Genomic DNA, 16,991 nt, shown 5'->3' on the forward strand with positions numbered 1-16,991 from the left:
TTTTCTAACTTATTTTGTAATAATAAACTAAGAGAAATTATATTCGTCTTTCCATTTGGTCCCTCTCCCAGCCTTCTGTCTGATGTGACAACATAGCACTTGAGCGTATATTCTCACTATTCTCTCCATTTGTTCCACGCTCAAGTGATATGTCGTCACGTCAGGTGGAGGGTTGAGGAAGGAAAATGGAAGGATGAATAGAATTTCTCATAAATTAATACGCTAATGTTGATTCTCTGCTTTTTTGCAGCATTTAATGACGAATGGTTTCCATTTATGCAAAGGATTTGGGTGTTTAGGGATGAGAAAAAATGACTTGTTTTTTTTTTTGTTAAGAACTTTCATAGATAAACACTTAAACGAGTACACTATTACAATACAAATTAATAAAAAAGGAAGGGACAACTGCCCAGGACTTCGACTTTTGATGCTTTCTCGCCCATTTAGCCAGTTTGTCGGCTTTGTCATTCAGAAGTCTATTAGTGTAGCTGAATTTCACGTTGCCCACTCTTCTCATAACTTCTCTGATCTTCGTGATATGAAAGCTGGAGAACCAGTGAATGGCCTTCCTACGATCTTTTAGATGGTTGATGAGATTAATATTGTCGCTTTCTATGATGATGTTATTGTGTTTATTCTCTTCTGCCCAGATGAGTCCCTTTAAAATGGCTAAAGCTTCTCCTTCTTCGCTATTCCTCGCTCTTTCCATGGACGCGAGAGCTCCCAGGAATTTTGAGTCCGCGTTATGAACTATAACTCCGATGCCCGCATTGTCTGCCACAGAGGTGAAGGAGGCATCAACATTGATCTTGATGAAAGATGCGTCTGGCGGTTTCCATTCGGTAACTTTTGGAGAGTTAGTTTTGATCTTATGCACGGGTTTTTCAGGGAAGCTTTTGATGTTTTTTATGACAATTTCGGGGTCCGATATCGTAAGTTGGAAGCAGTTGTCGCATCTCATTTTCCATATATTCTAGAGAATCGTGGCGAAATGGTTGTGAGAGGCCGTGTAGCTGTTTTGAAACGAGGCTTGCCAAGTGAAGATCCAATCTATGATTGAGCTAATATTCTCCGAGATTACATTAAAATAGAACCATATATTTTTTGCCATCGGGCAGTGTAAAAGGGCGTGCTCCATCGTTTCAGGGACTGCACATTTTGGGCAAAGCAGGTCATTTCCGATAAATCTTCCTATTCTGACTTTAACCGGTAGCGCTTTTGTGCAAATTTTCCATATGAAAAGTTGAATTCGTGGAATAGAGGGTAACTCCCATATGAACTTCCAGTTATGATTATTTGTGGGATTATTAGAATTTTGATTCCTAAGATGGTAGTACATGGACTTAATGGTGAAATTTCCCGAGTTCGTTAACTTCCATTTGAGTTGATCTCTCCCGTTACTGTCAATTGGGATCGTTTTGATCATGTTTCTAGTACTTTCATCAAAATTTTCTATTAAAATTTGTTCATTCCAAGTTTCATTGGTAATGAGTTGAGAAACCTTATAAAGGTTTGAGTTGAAACTATTTTGAGGCGGGGAGCTGAAGGTTGGAATCCATTTATCCGTCCAGATATTGATATCATTCCCCGAATGAGTTTCCCAGCATGACAGGTCATTCACTTGATCATTATATTTGTTTATATTTTTCCAAATCCAGGAGTTGTGAGATTTTGCTCGTATTGGCCTGTCAGAATTTGGATAATATTTTGCTTTCATTAGTTGGACCCATGCGGCATTTGGTTCTGTTCGTAATCTCCACGCTAATTTGCTAAGGAAAGCTTTATTGTCTAGTTCTGGGAGATGCAGACCCAAACCTCCCTCTTTTTTAGGCAAACATATCGAGTTCCACGCCTTAGTACAAATACCTTTAGACTTACCCCACCAGAACGACTTTTGAATAGTCATTATGCGTTTACTTACACTCTTTGGGAGTGCAAAGCATTGCATCTGATATCGGGGTACGGCTGCCGCTACAGCAGAGATCACCACCGTACGGCCTGCCTGAGAAAGAAAAGAGTGATTCCAAGTGTTTAATTTCTTGTTCACTTGGTCTATAAGATCATTGAAGACTTTTGTTTTGGTGGCCCCTATAAATAGCTGAGCGCCAAGATACTTCTCTGAAGTCGATGCATATTTTACTTTAAGAGCTTTGGTAATCATCCTTTTAAATTTTGGGTGAGAGTTCTTGGAGAAGAAAATATTAGATTTGCTATAATTGATCATTTGCCCCGTCGATTCACAGAAAATTCGAAGAAGATTCTTAAGATTTGCGATGTTATCCAGAGAGTTTCTGCCGAAGATTAGGCAGTCGTCCGCGAATAAAAGATGGGTCCGAACTAACTCGGGATTATTTGTTGGGAAACCCAGGAAAGAAGAGGTACCTGTGTTTGTAGTGATGAGCCTGCTAAGACCTTCCATCGCCAAAGTGAATAGAAAAGGAGAAAGAGGATCTCCTTGTCTGATACCTCTGGAAGGGTAAAATCTGAGTCCTGGTCTGCCATTAATGAGAACCGCCATAGAGGAAGTGGAAATGCAGGATTTGATCATCTGGATCCAATGTTCCGCATAACCCAATTTCCTCATGATTTCTACCAGGAAATTCCATTCGATCCGGTCGAAAGCTTTGGACATATCCAGTTTGAGGCCAAAGTATCCTTTGCTACCTTTCAACTTTCTAAATGAGTGAATGATTTCTTGCGCCATGATGATATTGTCTGATATTTGCCTGCCAGGGACAAACGCAGATTGAAAAGGAGAAATAATATTAGTAAGGGTGTTTTTGAACCTATCAGCCATGATTTTGGTGATAACCTTATAGGTGGTATTAAGGAGGCTGATTGGACGATAATCTGCCGGGGTTTGAGGGGCCGAGGTTTTGGGAATCAGACAAATGTTAGTATGATTAGTGTCCTCTGGGAGGATGGCTGTCTCAAAAAAATTAGTGACCATCAAAAAAATATCCTGGTTAATCGTATCCCAGTTGGACTGAAAGAAGAAAGGAGGGAAACCATCAGGCCCCGGAGCAGCGTCTTTCTTTAAGTGCTTGATGGCTTCCTCAATTTCCTCTTTGTCCGGAATTCTCGTCAAATCAATGTTCTGGGAATCCGAGATAGAATTAGTGAAAAGGTCACTAATTTGCTGATCAAAGGTAGTATTATCCGTGGTACTAATATTTAAAAGGTGAGCCGAGACGGTGGAATGGATATCATTGATATTTTCCTGCCAGTTACCAAGATTGTCTTTAATGGCAAAGATGCGGTTGTTTCGGTTTCTATAAATCGCTTGAGAATGGAAGAATTTCGTGTTTTTGTCTCCAAGCGAGACGAAGTTGTTACGAGATTTTTCCTTCCACATGCTCTCTTGCAGTTTGTACAGTTCCTCTAGTCTTTTACTAAGACCTATATACTCGTTATGGTCATTGCAAAGCTGCAAAGAGGTCACAATGTGGTTTATTTGGTTGTCAATGTTGCCAAAGACCTTTTTATTCCACTGAGAGAGGTGTTTGCTTAGGTGGGTCAGATTAGCTTGGATATCTGTCGGAGGGAAGATTTTGGAGTACCATTTGTCTGCAATGAAGTCCTGACAATCCGGGTGGGACATCCAGGTTCGGATGAACTTAAAAGGTTTCGGTAGCTGATTATTTGGCTCAAAACTAGAAAGTAGGATCGGGAGATGGTCCGACCCTATCCCTTCTAGGTGAGTGATGACGGAGTTGTTGTATTTCTGAAGCCAGGGCTGGTTGGCCAGCGCTCTGTCTAATCGTTCCTGAATCAGATTATGACCAAATTGCTTATTCGACCACGTGTATGGGTTTCCCTGAAAGCCCATATCCGTAATTTCCAGGTTCGAAATAATGTTGTTTACTTTTGGGGTGAAAGAGTTGGAATTGACATTACCCCCGCTTTTGTCCTGCGGGTCCAGAATAATGTTGAGGTCCCCAATAATCAACCACGGCATGTCAGGGCCCGGGTTAATGTTGATGAGGTGTTTCCAAGGTTTCATTTTGTTTTTGTTATACGGGCTACCGTAGAAACCCGTAATAAAGTTATGGCTATTATCCTGGTTATCTATCATCTCCAAGTGAATCATGTTCTGGTCCGCGAAAATAATTAATAGAGACTTTGATGCTGTGTTTCCAGAACATAACTAGGCCTCCAGCCTTATTTTCTGGATCAATGAAGTGACTATCATACTCTTTTCCAATTCGAATATGCTTCATGATGTTAAAAGATTTGTTTTTAGTTTCCGGGAAATAAATATACGGAATTCATGTATTTTTTGTACATTCTCGGGCCATATTCTATTTTAGTCCAAGAACTCATTTGATCAAACATTGGCCCCTAATCTTCATCTTCTTCATCACCTTCACCACCACAACTTCCCATCACCACAACTTTCCACCACCACCATTCCGATCACAAAATAGAAAAACAAGACACTTGAAATTGTGATCACTCTCAAAACATGTACCATTTTTTTATAATGATTCATCAATCTCACAAGTCAAAACTTCTTTTGAGCAACTACAACTCGAAATCTTTTTTGATCTAAGCCTTTGATAATGTTTTCTCCTTAGCTTTCTGGATCTTCAATACCTTTTTCACCATTTTTGTTTTTCCACCAAGAAAGCACAGATGATCCTTTCTCTAACAACGCTTCCAGACAATACCCCAACATAAGCATGGTTCACAGTTCTTCGGTTCCTTGACAATCTAGATCTCTTATATTCAGCAGGTCTCAAGTGAGGAACCCCTTAGATTCTTTTCCCAGTAACAGGCCACTTGAGACCACTAGCTCTCTTATTGGTCCTTTGGTAAACCAGATTTCCGCCAGGGGTTTTGACAACCCTAATTTGGTGGGATTTGGTAGCATAGTTGTACCTTGAACGATAGGTTAATTTCTGCGCCACTTTTGGCTAGCCTAAGTTTGAGCTATCACTCTTCTTCGTTTTCACTGAAACTTTTATTGGGTGAGAAAGAGAGAATAGATGCAATCAAAGTTGAAAAGAGATAATTTCATCTGAAACTAAAGATACCCATTTAGGATTTGGGCAATTTAGAACATGATTATTAAAATGTAAGAAAGAACAAAAATAAAAGCATAGTTTTGAATATTTGAACTGCAAAAATAAAGGATAAGAGAGAGAAGACGAAGGTTATGAGGCAATGCTTGATAAACTCAAATTTTAGACTAAAACAAAACGCCTCTGAATCAATATTTATTGACCAAATCTTTATTCTCTAGAGAAATTTTTAGATTATTTCCCAAATAGCCCCCAACTTTATGACCAGCTTCCTGCCTAACCGCCTACTTTATCAAAAATACCCAGATGACCCCCTTTTTCAGATTCCGTTGTAACACTGTTAACTAGTCATCATCTCTCTCTCATCCTTCTCATCTCTTCTCTCTGCCACCTCATCATCTTCACCGGTGAAGGTCACTGGGTCAATTTTCCGGTCGGCGACCTTCAAACATAAAAAAATTATTTTCTCTCTCCTCTCTCTCTAAACACTCTGGCGAAGGGAGAAGAGAGAGAGAGGAGGGAAGAAATTTTATATTATTTTTTAGAGAGAGGAGAGAGAAAATAATTTTTTTTTTGTTAATGTTTGAAGGTCGCCGACCGGAAAATTGGCCGGTCGGCAACCTTCGTCGGTGAAGATGATGAGTTGGCGAGAAGATGAGGTGGCAGAGAGAGGAGATGAGATGGAGGAGAGAGAGATAATGACTAGTTAACGTTGTTATAACGGAATCTGAAAAAGGGGGCCATCTGAGTATTTTTGATAAAGTAGGGGGGCTAAGCAGGAAGCTGGTCACAAAGTTGAGGGCTATTTGAGAAATAACCCGAAATTTTTTATTCCACAAAGCGGTGTCCTGACATAATGGTTTGAGAAGACGAGAGACATGATCCGACAACCAAAAAGTGTAAGATATTTGAAGATTCATAAGATTTCATTTCATATATTCAAGATCTTCAAATATCATCAAAGATCTTCATATATTTTCAAGTAGCTTTGTGACCAACTGACTGACTTTGTTCCCGTACGTATCCGACAGTTCAGTTTGGCCCCAATTGTGAGTGAGAGTCCCATTTGGTCCCCACTTTATAGTTAAATTTTCTATTCTTTCCCTTCACGAATTTTTGTTGTTACAAATTTTTTTATTTGTCAACTCACTTCTCTTCTTCTCATCCATACCTCTCTCCCACTCCTCCACTTCCTCTTTCCTTCTCCTCCATATTTCCTTTTGGGATCGGTTCTAATTTTGGCTCGACTTGACTCGTGAAACTCAGAAACGAAATGCGGCATTGCATTCGTCTCGTCGAGCTCTTAAACTTAGAGCCAAGAATCACTCGAATCCGATTCCGGATAAATGAGAAATTCAAGTTTGAATATTGTACGTAGTTCGGTTAATTTAGGGACTAAACGACAAATAAGACGAATCCATTTGGGGACAATATGCGCGAAGCGAGCACGCCCAGATCTGGACGGTTTGCGTTCTCTCCGCGCTACAAGTGTTTGATCTAACGGCCAACCGAAGTTTCTTTCGGTATCGCAGTGGGACGTGACCAGAGGCGTTGGATCCTTGTGGATCTGACAACCTTTTCCCGACGACCTTCTTAGGTTGTAAAAGGGGAAGAAGGTGAAGTGGAGGAGATGGAAAGATGTAGTGGAAGAGTGGAAAAAATGCTAACGGGACTATAATGACATTTCTTACAAATTAGGAGGGCCGAGAGGAGACTGAATTTTTCTCAGGAGGCCATGCATATGAGAAGTTACCCTAAATGGAAATCTTGAAATAAGATTTCATTAAGTAGAATCTCCAAGTAATATTTGATTACAGGAATCTTGAAATATTTCAATTAATTAGGATCTTGAGGTATGATTTATCTATTGATATGTATAAATAGAAGAAATAGAGAGCATAATACAATTAATATTACCACTCTGACTCAAAATTATGGGTTCTATCTACACAATTTCTCTAATGTTGTTATTGCTTGCAGTGTTATCATCATTCTCTAATGCCACACAGGTGGTGTTGATAAATGAGATTTCAGAAAAAATACCATTGAACCTTCACTGTAGATCGAAAGACGATGATCTTGGTGAACATAAACTTTCTATTCATGAACAGTTTGACTGGAAATTTGGTGTTAATATATGGGGGACAACACTCTTCTGGTGCAAATTTTGGTGGTATGATGAAAATAATGCCCTAGTTGAAGGAAGTTATGCAGTTTTGGACTATGCAGTAAATAGGGACGGTTATTTGTTGTACCACGCTCAACGTAAGGGTTTATATTATATTAAAAATAAAAATGAACCGACTTTGGTTTTACCATGGAAAAATGATACCACCTTAATGTAGTAATAGTGACAGTATCATGTTCTAAATTGTTTTCGTAATAATAAATTAGTACGTCAATGTTAGTTCTCTATTCTCCTTTGGAAGCATTTCATGATGAATGGTTTCGATTTATGAAATGGATTTGATTGCAAAATGAGGAGAAAAAGAAATGTTTTGCAAATTGATGTCGATAGATTCTAACAGACTCGAGCGTCCATGAAGAGTTTCGAATTTTTGGTCCACTTTTTCCAGCCCTATCCTTCTCTCATGCGACACAATTGATGTTTCTATATGAGATTTCAGAAAAAATATCATTGAATCTTCACTATCAATCCAAAAAGTATGATTTTGGTGAACATAAAATTTATCATGGCCAGACGTTCGAATGGAAATTTAGCGTCGATCTCTACGGGACAACACTTCACAGGTGCAAGTTTTATCACCTCTTTGAAGGAAACTATGCTCTTGTGTTAGGGAAAGAAAAAAAAGAATATGACCACATTTTGGTTTATCAACGAAAAAATGAGACCAAACTAATACGCTATTGTAGGGGCATCAAAATTCATTCTTAAATTTTTACTTTATTTATATCGTTTAACACAAGTCCATAAATAATAGATTCTACTTGTATCGAAACGGAGACTTTCGGACTTTCAAAGTAAATACATAATCAGCTGGCCAACGTTGTTGGCAATGTTAGTTCTCTATTCTTTTCTGGAAGCATTTCATGACCAATGGTTTCTATTTATGCAATGGATTTGGGTGTAAAAGGAAGAAAAAAAATGACATGACAACCCAACTTCAAACTGTCATATTTGAGCAACAAAAAAAGATCCTATTAACCTGACGGGTGGAGAGACGAGATCCAACCGTAAAAAGGTGTCCAAGATATTTGAAGATTCAAAAGATATAGTTTTATATATTTAGGATCGTCACAAATCTCCAATATATTCATATATCTTCTGAGTAGCTTCAAATATTTTCATATATATTCCAATATCTTCATACGTTTAGGATCCCCCATTCTCGTTTATTCCTTCTTGGCTTCCACTTTTTGACCAATTGGCCGACTTGGTCCCTATAAGTATGACAATTCGATTTGCCCCCGATTGTGGCTTGGAATTCTACTTGGGGGCCCCCAATTTTTAGTCAAAATTTTCCAATTTTCCCTTATGGAATTTTTCTTGTTACAAATTTTTTTTATTTGTCCACTTCATATCTCTCTCTCCTCCACATCATTTTTTTATTCCTCCACTTCATCTTTCCTTCTCCTCCACCTCTCCTTCTTTAACTTAAGAAGTTTGTGGCAGAAAGTCCCCGACTGGTGACTTTTTGTCGCCGACCTTAAAATTTAGAATTTCTTTAAATTCTTATCTCTTCTTCTTCACTACCAACACCTTCACTCCCACTCCCTCTCTGTCACTCCGTTCAAGCAAAAAAGGAATACCTTCATCTCTAGAACTTCGTATGAAAACTAGCCTTTTTTCGCATTGTTTCAAGACGAAGTGGAAGCCATCTTGGTCTGCATTAAAAATCCCAGCTCTAGACGAAGGGGTTCTCTTTTTTGGCAGAACAAAGAGAGGGTGGGAGAGAGAGAAAGAGGGAGGGAGGGTGGGAAGAGATAAAGTTGGTGTCAGTGGTGGAAGAAGAAGGAGAAAGAAAGGTCTGAAAAAAACTCTATATTTCAAGGTTGTCGTTAGAAAGTCACCGCCTGACAACCTTTTTCTGACGACCTTGTAAGTTGTAAGTTTTTTTTAGAAGGAGAATAAGGTGAGGTGGAGGCAATGGAAAGATGAAGTGGAGGAACGGGGAAAATGCGAACGGGACTATCTTTTTTTTTTAAGAGGCCATATGAGAATGAGAAGTTACCCTATTCTTGAAATAAGATTTCATTAATTAAATCTCAAAGTAATATTTGATTACTTAAAATTTTTAAGATTTGATTAACTAGAATATTATTGAAATATTTCCATTGATTTGGATCTTGAGGTATGATTTGTCTATTATTATGTATAAATACAAGAATCCAAGAGCACAATACAATTAGTACTATAACTCTGAGTAAAAAATTATGGGTTCTATCTACAAAATTTCTTTAATGTTGGTATTGCTTGCCCTGTTATCATTATTCTCTAATGCCACAACGGTGACTATCGTAAATGAGATTCCAGGAAATATACCATTGAATCTTCGCTGTCAGTCGAAAGACGATGATCTTGGTGAACATAAACTTCATCTTCATGAGTATTTTGATTGGAGTTTTAGGGTTAATTTCTGGAGCACAACACTCTTCTGGTGCCATTTTTGGTGGTATGATGCAAACAATGCCCTAGCTGAAGGAAGTTATCCAGTTTTCACATTAGAAAAAAATCCGGATATTGATATGGTGTACCATGCCGCATATAAGGGCTTATATCATATTGCAAGTTTTCCTATTTTGGTTTTACAATGGAAAAATGTTACCACCTTAACGTAGTAAAAATGATAGCAAGTATTGTGTTCTAAATTATTTTCATAATACACTAATCTTAGTTCACTATTCTTTTTTGGAAGCATTTTAAGATGAGTTGTTTTGGTTTATGCAATGAATTTGGGTGTATAATGAAGAGAAAAAAAAAATGATTGACGCGCTTCATGTCAAACGGTCATAGTTGAGCTACAAAAGCTATATTAATCCTATTAATCAAAGGGTCTGTGGGTATATAGACCAAAATAATATTCAAAAAAGGTTTATGATCCAATCTTCTCAAAACATGGATATTTAGTCCTTTTACATTATGGACATAATAACCCATTCTTTATGAGAGAACTACCGTCCATGTCCCTCCTACAAAAATCACGGGATTTTTAATTTTCCATAGTGAATTTGGAATGTTTCTAATGTGGGCGTGATTTAGGGGATTTAAAGCAACTAACGTATAAATCCGAAATTGATTTATCTCTATCTTCTAACCGTTTTGGAAAGCAAATCTATTTCCAAATCAATTCACAACAAAAATCGTAACCAAATCAATTTTCTCTCTCTTTACAGATTTGGAAACCAAATCAATTTTCTCTCTCTTACTATGTAAATTTTTTTCGATTCAAATCAATTTTCTCTCACTTAACTTGCAGATTTGGAAATAGTATATTTTCTAGGATCAATTTAACGTGATTTGGGGGTTAATATACAAAACATATATATCACTTTCTCTCACTTAACTTTCAGTTTTGGAAATAGTATATTTTTCTGGGAACATTAAAACAACATATGTTTTCGTTTTTACTCATACATAAATACACATAGAATACAAATTATGAAACAAATACGTAAATTATGTATTATTTATGACGAGAAACCGTCATTTGTCAAGTATACAACATAATTTATCAAATGTATGTGGGTCTTGTTTAATAAATTACACATAATTTCTTTTACATTCATCATTTACATTCTGTTACAAAAAAAAAGTACAAAATCTTCTTTGGTTCAAAAATGGTGCCCATCCATGTACTCTCCATTAGTTTCGTTGACTCACTTTGATTTGATGATTCTCTTTGAAATTTCATCTGGTATATCAAACCTACACACATAAATACACATACATTAAAGAAAAAAAAAAAAAATCATATATTGTATTATAAACTACATGTACAGTTTCGTAAATTATATACAATGTTTTTCAAATTTTGACAACATTTGAATGTTTTGAGTAGTTTGGTAAACTTATCAAGGCTACTGTTGTGGGTGAAAAGTACACGTAATGGTAAATAAATAATACATAATTTATGTGCACTTATACGTAAATTATATACATAATGGTAAGAACATGAAGATATACGTAAATTATATATACTTTATTGCAAAGTACACGAGATTTGATAGTAAAGCGAAGTATTTCTACTAATGAAATGAGTACTGTTTTGGTGTTAAAGCACGGGTAATGTTCTATAAATTACCTATAATTTACTATAAATTGTGGTAATTTACGATACAGTACATGTACTGTAAATTCTGTTATGAGTAACCGTACGAAAGAACAAATGTTTCATAAATCCGTACGGATTGAAAACCAAATCTGAAGAAAAAAATGAGAATATCATTAAGCTTAAACTACAAATCTAAAGATATCTGCTATGATGATTGATTGCAATAATGTCAAACTCGAGTTGAAGGATTAAACATCAAGATAAAAAACATAAATGAAATTTTAAGAGAGAGAAAGAAAATAAACATCAAACATTCGATTAATGATTGATAATCTGATCTCACGAAATATCAGAAACAACAGAAGATTAAACATAGATCTAAAGAAATATGATATTATCACTGGATGCAAACATAACATACTAACTTTGAAGGAATCATTGAATAAGGAATAAACATACAGATCTTAAACAGTTATGAAAATTTTAGAGAGAGAAAATAAACATCATACATTCAAAGTTAATGAATTAGCAAACAGATCTTATAGATATGTATCATAAATCTGATACGTTTTATAATAGAGCGAAATAATTAGGGTTTTAGTTATAAGAAGAAATATTAGATATTAACAATGGTGTTTATAAAGATTTCGAAAGTATTAAACCTGATAAATGATGAATTTGGACAGCAATATAATGTAGAAGAAGAAGATTTTCTGAGTTTAATGGAGGTTTGTCAACTAAATCTTTTTTAGAGAGATCAAATAAAGAGTTTCCGTTACTGAAAATAATGAAGATATCCTTACTTTGAATAGAAACATGATTGGAGAGAAATATGGGAGATAATAATGAAGATATCCTTACTTTGAATATAAACAAGATTGGAGAGAAATATGGTAGATAAATATGAAAAAAGATATGCATAGATTTCGAAGATAAATCAGTTATAAAATATGGAAAGGTTAGATTAGGGATTATGAAATAATATTTATTCTAGAGATTTGTGTTTTCTCTCTAGATGAGACCAAATGGACTAGATATCCATTTATATTATTTTTTTGGTTTTAAAACCCTTTATAGGATTAGAGGGGATTATATCTACTATTAGGACCCGTTTTTTGGACTATAAACCCAAAAATTCTTAATCAAATATGCGTTACAAAAAACCAGGGTGTTAGGGAAAAAATCATCGACGGTTTTCACAAAACCGTCAATATTTTGCACCATTGCCGACGGTTTTTTGAGAAAACTTGAGACTAAGAATGAACTGATTCCAATTTGGTTACTGATAAAATATAACACTTTATGAAAAACTTGAGACTAAAAATGAACTGATTTACTAAAGAATTCATTATAAAACTAGTAACATTTATCTTGACTAATTTGGTTATACCTTCTCGACATTTGTGAAAATATATATTTGATAATCCGTTGGATATCTTCATATATATTATGTTGCACTTTTCTGTTTTAAACTCCTATGTTGTAGCTTCGTTTCTTTCCACCTGTAAACTCATGACTTATAAATAATACGATGTTTACAGTTGTCTTAAAAAAAAAAAGAATGAACTGATTCCAATTTGGTTACAGATAAAATATAACATTTTATGAAAAACTTGAGACTAAAAATGAACTGATTTACTAAAGAATTCATTATAAAACTAGTAACATTTATCTTGACCAATTTGGTTATACCTGCTTGACATTTGTGAAAATATATATTTGGTAATCCGTTGGATATCTTCATATATATAGGATCCCTGTTCTCGTTAATTCTTTCTTGGCCTCCACTTTGTGACAATCTTTTTCGCCGACTGACAATCTTTTTCTGACGACCTTCTAAGAGGAATTTGAATATTCATGCATTAGAATATTCATGCATTAGAAATTTGAATATTCATGCATTAGAAAGTCACCGACTGACAATCTTTTTCTGACGACCTTCTAAGTTCGTACAGAGGCGGAGCCAGGAATTTGAGTATGGGCAAGCTGAACTTATATTAAGGGTTCACGAAAATTTTCAATTTTCAATTTTTATACACCTCCGATAAAATTTAATAGCTTAAATATTCATGCATCTGAAAAATATTTTGTAAAAAACAAATTATATAAATGATCATAATCATAGTGCTAGTTCACATTTATATTTGAAAAAGTTTAGAATTTTAGCTAAACCACAGAATCATTGTATCATTCGATCCATATCTATCTTTTATACAAAATTGACATTATTGGGTTTAATACTAATAAGAATCTTTGTACGAAAAGAATTTTTTCTTAAATATTTTAGTATGAGAGGAGAAATATACACAAGAATTAAAGCTTAAAATAGTGAAGAACTTTATTTATGTTATAGTTGTTGATGTTAATAGTTGTGGATGTTAAACTAGTTAAAAAAAATATTGCTGGGAAAGGGACTCGTACACACGATCTCATGGATATAATCCTCTTGTCTTACCAACTAGGCTATTGAAGTCTTTGGTAAGAAAGCTCAATGCAAAGTATAAGTCAGGTGGGAAGACCCGGGAAACACAGTAAAAAAAACTCAACGCAAGGTAGAAGCTACAGGTGTGAAGACCTCGGCTGCAGCCCGGCTTAGCCCACCTGTAGCTCCGCCTCCGAGTTCGTAGAAGGAGAATAAGGTGAGGTGGAGGCAATGGAAAGATGAAGTGGAGGAGCGGGGAAAATGCGATCAGGACGATCTCGACATTTCTTACAAACTAAGAGGCCACACAGGAAACATACTTATTTTTAAGAGGCCATGTGAGAAATTACCCTATACTGAAATCTTCGCACAAGATTTCATTGATTGAATCTCAAAGTAATATTTGATTATAGAACTTTTGAAGTAGGATTCGATTAACTAGAATATTCTTGAAATCTTTCCATCAATTTGGATCTTGAGGTACGATTTATCCATTATTATGTATAAATACAAGAAACCAAGAGCACAATACAATTACAATTACAACTTTGAGTCAAAACTATGGGTTCTATCTACAAAATTTTTCTAATGTTGGTATTGCTTGCCTTGTTATCATTATTCTCTAATGCCAGAACGGTGACTATCGTAAATAAGCTTCCAGGAAATATACCATTGAATCTTCGCTGCCAGTCGAAAGACGATGATCTTGGTGTGCATAAACTTCCTTTTAATGAGCAATTTGATTGGAGTTTTGATGTTAATTACTGGGGCACTACACTCTTCTTTTGCCATTTTTGGTGGTATGATGGAAACAATGCCCTAGTTGAAGGAAGCTGTGTCGTTTTCTCATTAGCACATAATCTGGACGTTGATATGACGTACCATGCTGCATATAAGGGCTTATATCGTGCTCGGGATTCAGGTTCTTTTAGTTTGGTTTTACAATGGAAAGATGTTTAAAAATGATCGGATTATCATGTTCTAAATTATTTTCATAAATAATTACGTATACACTTATGTTAGTTCACTATTCTTGTTTGGAAGCATTTTATGATGAATGGTTTGGTTTATGCAATGAATTTGGGTGTATAATGAAGAGAAAAAAAAAAATTTGATTGATGCGCTTAACTTTAAACGGTCATATTTGAGCTACAAAAACTATATTAATCCTATTAATAAAAAAAAACGGGGTATTAGGGAGAAATATCACCGACGATTTTTATAAAACCGTCGTTATTGGGAACCATAGGTGACGGTTTTTGAGAAAACTTGAGAGTTGAGATTAAGAATGGACTGATTTCAACTTAGTTAAGGATAAAATATACTCACAATTCATGAAAAACTTGAGACTAGAAATGAACTCATTCATTAAAGAATATAAGTATTAATATAAAATTCTAAGTAACATTTATCTTGACCGGTGTTACCTTCTCGACATTTGTGAAAATTTACGTTTGTTAATTTTTTGAATATCTTCTTCTCAAGGTTTAGATTCAAACCATGTCTCAAAGTTATAAATGTGACTGCTAAACTAAAGTGAATTTTATTGTAATTTGTTGAATATTTTAAGAAAGATTTGTATTTTAATGCAGAACAATCAGCTGATTATATCTTGGTGATAATTAAGTAGAAGTGTTGGGATCTCCCCCACTCCCCCAGTACACCTCATTAATATTTTAAGAAAGACTAATTTTCAGATGTTTAATTAGGGGTAGCATCTTTTGGGGCAGATATTAGCCCTTGCATGATTTGGTTGTAGGTTAACATGTGCCATTTCAAGAGATGATGGGGTTAACATGTGCCAAGCAATTGCAGCTACATTTTACATCCAATAAACCAGGGGGAACTGGTTAAAAAAATGATTATTGCGTCTAATTCTCTGTTTCCATTTAAAATTAATATTTGAATTAAACATTTCTCATTTATATAAGCTTCTCGTTTCTTTGTTCTTTCTAGTGTTTCTCTGTCCACAGACAAAATGTCTTTATAGACATTTCAAGATATTTGATTCATATACAAAATGTCTACAAATCATTTTTTTAATTATTTTTTACTAAAAAAAAATGTCTTGTAGACTTTTGGTTTTTGGACAAAATATTTGAGGACATTTCAGCATATTGAATCCACAGACAAAATTTATAGTGATTATTATTATTATTATTATTATTATTATTATTATTATTATTATTATTATTATCTCATCATTGAAAGACAATCTATATAATAAAATAGGTGGATGGGTGCTGACTGGGACAAATAAATCCGGTCGTCCGTCCCACGTCAGCACTAGCATCCACCATTGGATTTGACCACTTCATTTGAGGAAAGGATTCAGCCACGTAAGTTGGGGAAAGGATTCAGACACATCTGTTTCCCAGGACCAACGCATCTATTTCCCGCCGGATACATCTATTCAATCTTTTTTTCTATTAAAACAGTGGCTGCTCCATTTCGAGAATTTTTCATTCGTTTCACCTTCCATGATCAGTGCAGAGGAAGCGAGGTGAGTTTGCTTCTGTTCGTCTTTTTTCTCATGTTCGTCTATTCATCTAATCTATTTTATTGGAATCAAAATTGAGAGTAGTTTTGTTGAAATCAGAAATGAGTTCTTTTGGTCTGTTTTGATTTGGAATCTTAGAAATAAGTATGTAGTTGCTTCATCTATGTGAGAAATAAGTCTTGTAATCTATTTAATTTATTCATCTATTGGAATCAAAATTGAGAGTAGTCTTGTAATCTATTTAGTTGTCTGGGAATTTTTATTTTGTTGTCTGGAGTTGATATGGTACTTTTGTGATAAAAATCTGCATAGACTTCATACGCTCACAACCTGTTTGATAAAATGTCTCAAATTGAATGCCTCAAACTTTGTTATATCCAATTTATGTTTATGTTTACTGCTGTTTCACATGATAAAAAGTTGTTTGTATGTTGTAACTTGGTACCTCTCAAACTAGGAACCTCTCAAACTTAATAATATAAATGGAAATTAGAATAAATTCATTAGAAATCATGAACTTTTCCATGGGGTTGTCTTTTTCAAATATTAATATTTGTAGTAGTCTATTGATCACTGTATACTTTATGTTTCATCATTGGCTTGTGACATGAATGATAGTTTGTTTTGGCACCACTACTCATTTTTCAACTTGGTAAGAATCATTTTTCACAACTTTTCACACTGACATCCCTTCGTTGTAATTTCAAATATATAGAAATGTGTATTGTGCATTTGGGGGGTTTGTTTCAATTCATGAGTTGTTGTGAGATATTGGGTTATGCTTGAACGATTATTTGATTTTGTAGGTAATA

At 35.1% G+C, this 16,991-nt stretch overlaps 1 protein-coding gene and 1 pseudogene across 7 annotated transcripts in view; both read right to left on the reverse strand.

Annotated features, from left to right (window-relative positions):
• LOC147542666 (uncharacterized) overlaps positions 1 to 16,991 on the reverse strand; it is a 35,971-nt gene that overhangs the window by 2,518 nt on the left and 16,462 nt on the right. The window lies entirely within an intron of this gene.
• LOC147542667 (large ribosomal subunit protein eL34 pseudogene) lies at positions 4,549 to 6,306 on the reverse strand (annotated as a pseudogene).

The sequence above is a fragment of the Eschscholzia californica genome, unplaced genomic scaffold, assembly GCF_041429995.1.
Source record: "Eschscholzia californica isolate CP2 unplaced genomic scaffold, dmEscCali1.0.p SCAF_4, whole genome shotgun sequence".
Lineage (NCBI taxonomy): Eukaryota > Viridiplantae > Streptophyta > Magnoliopsida > Ranunculales > Papaveraceae > Eschscholzia > Eschscholzia californica.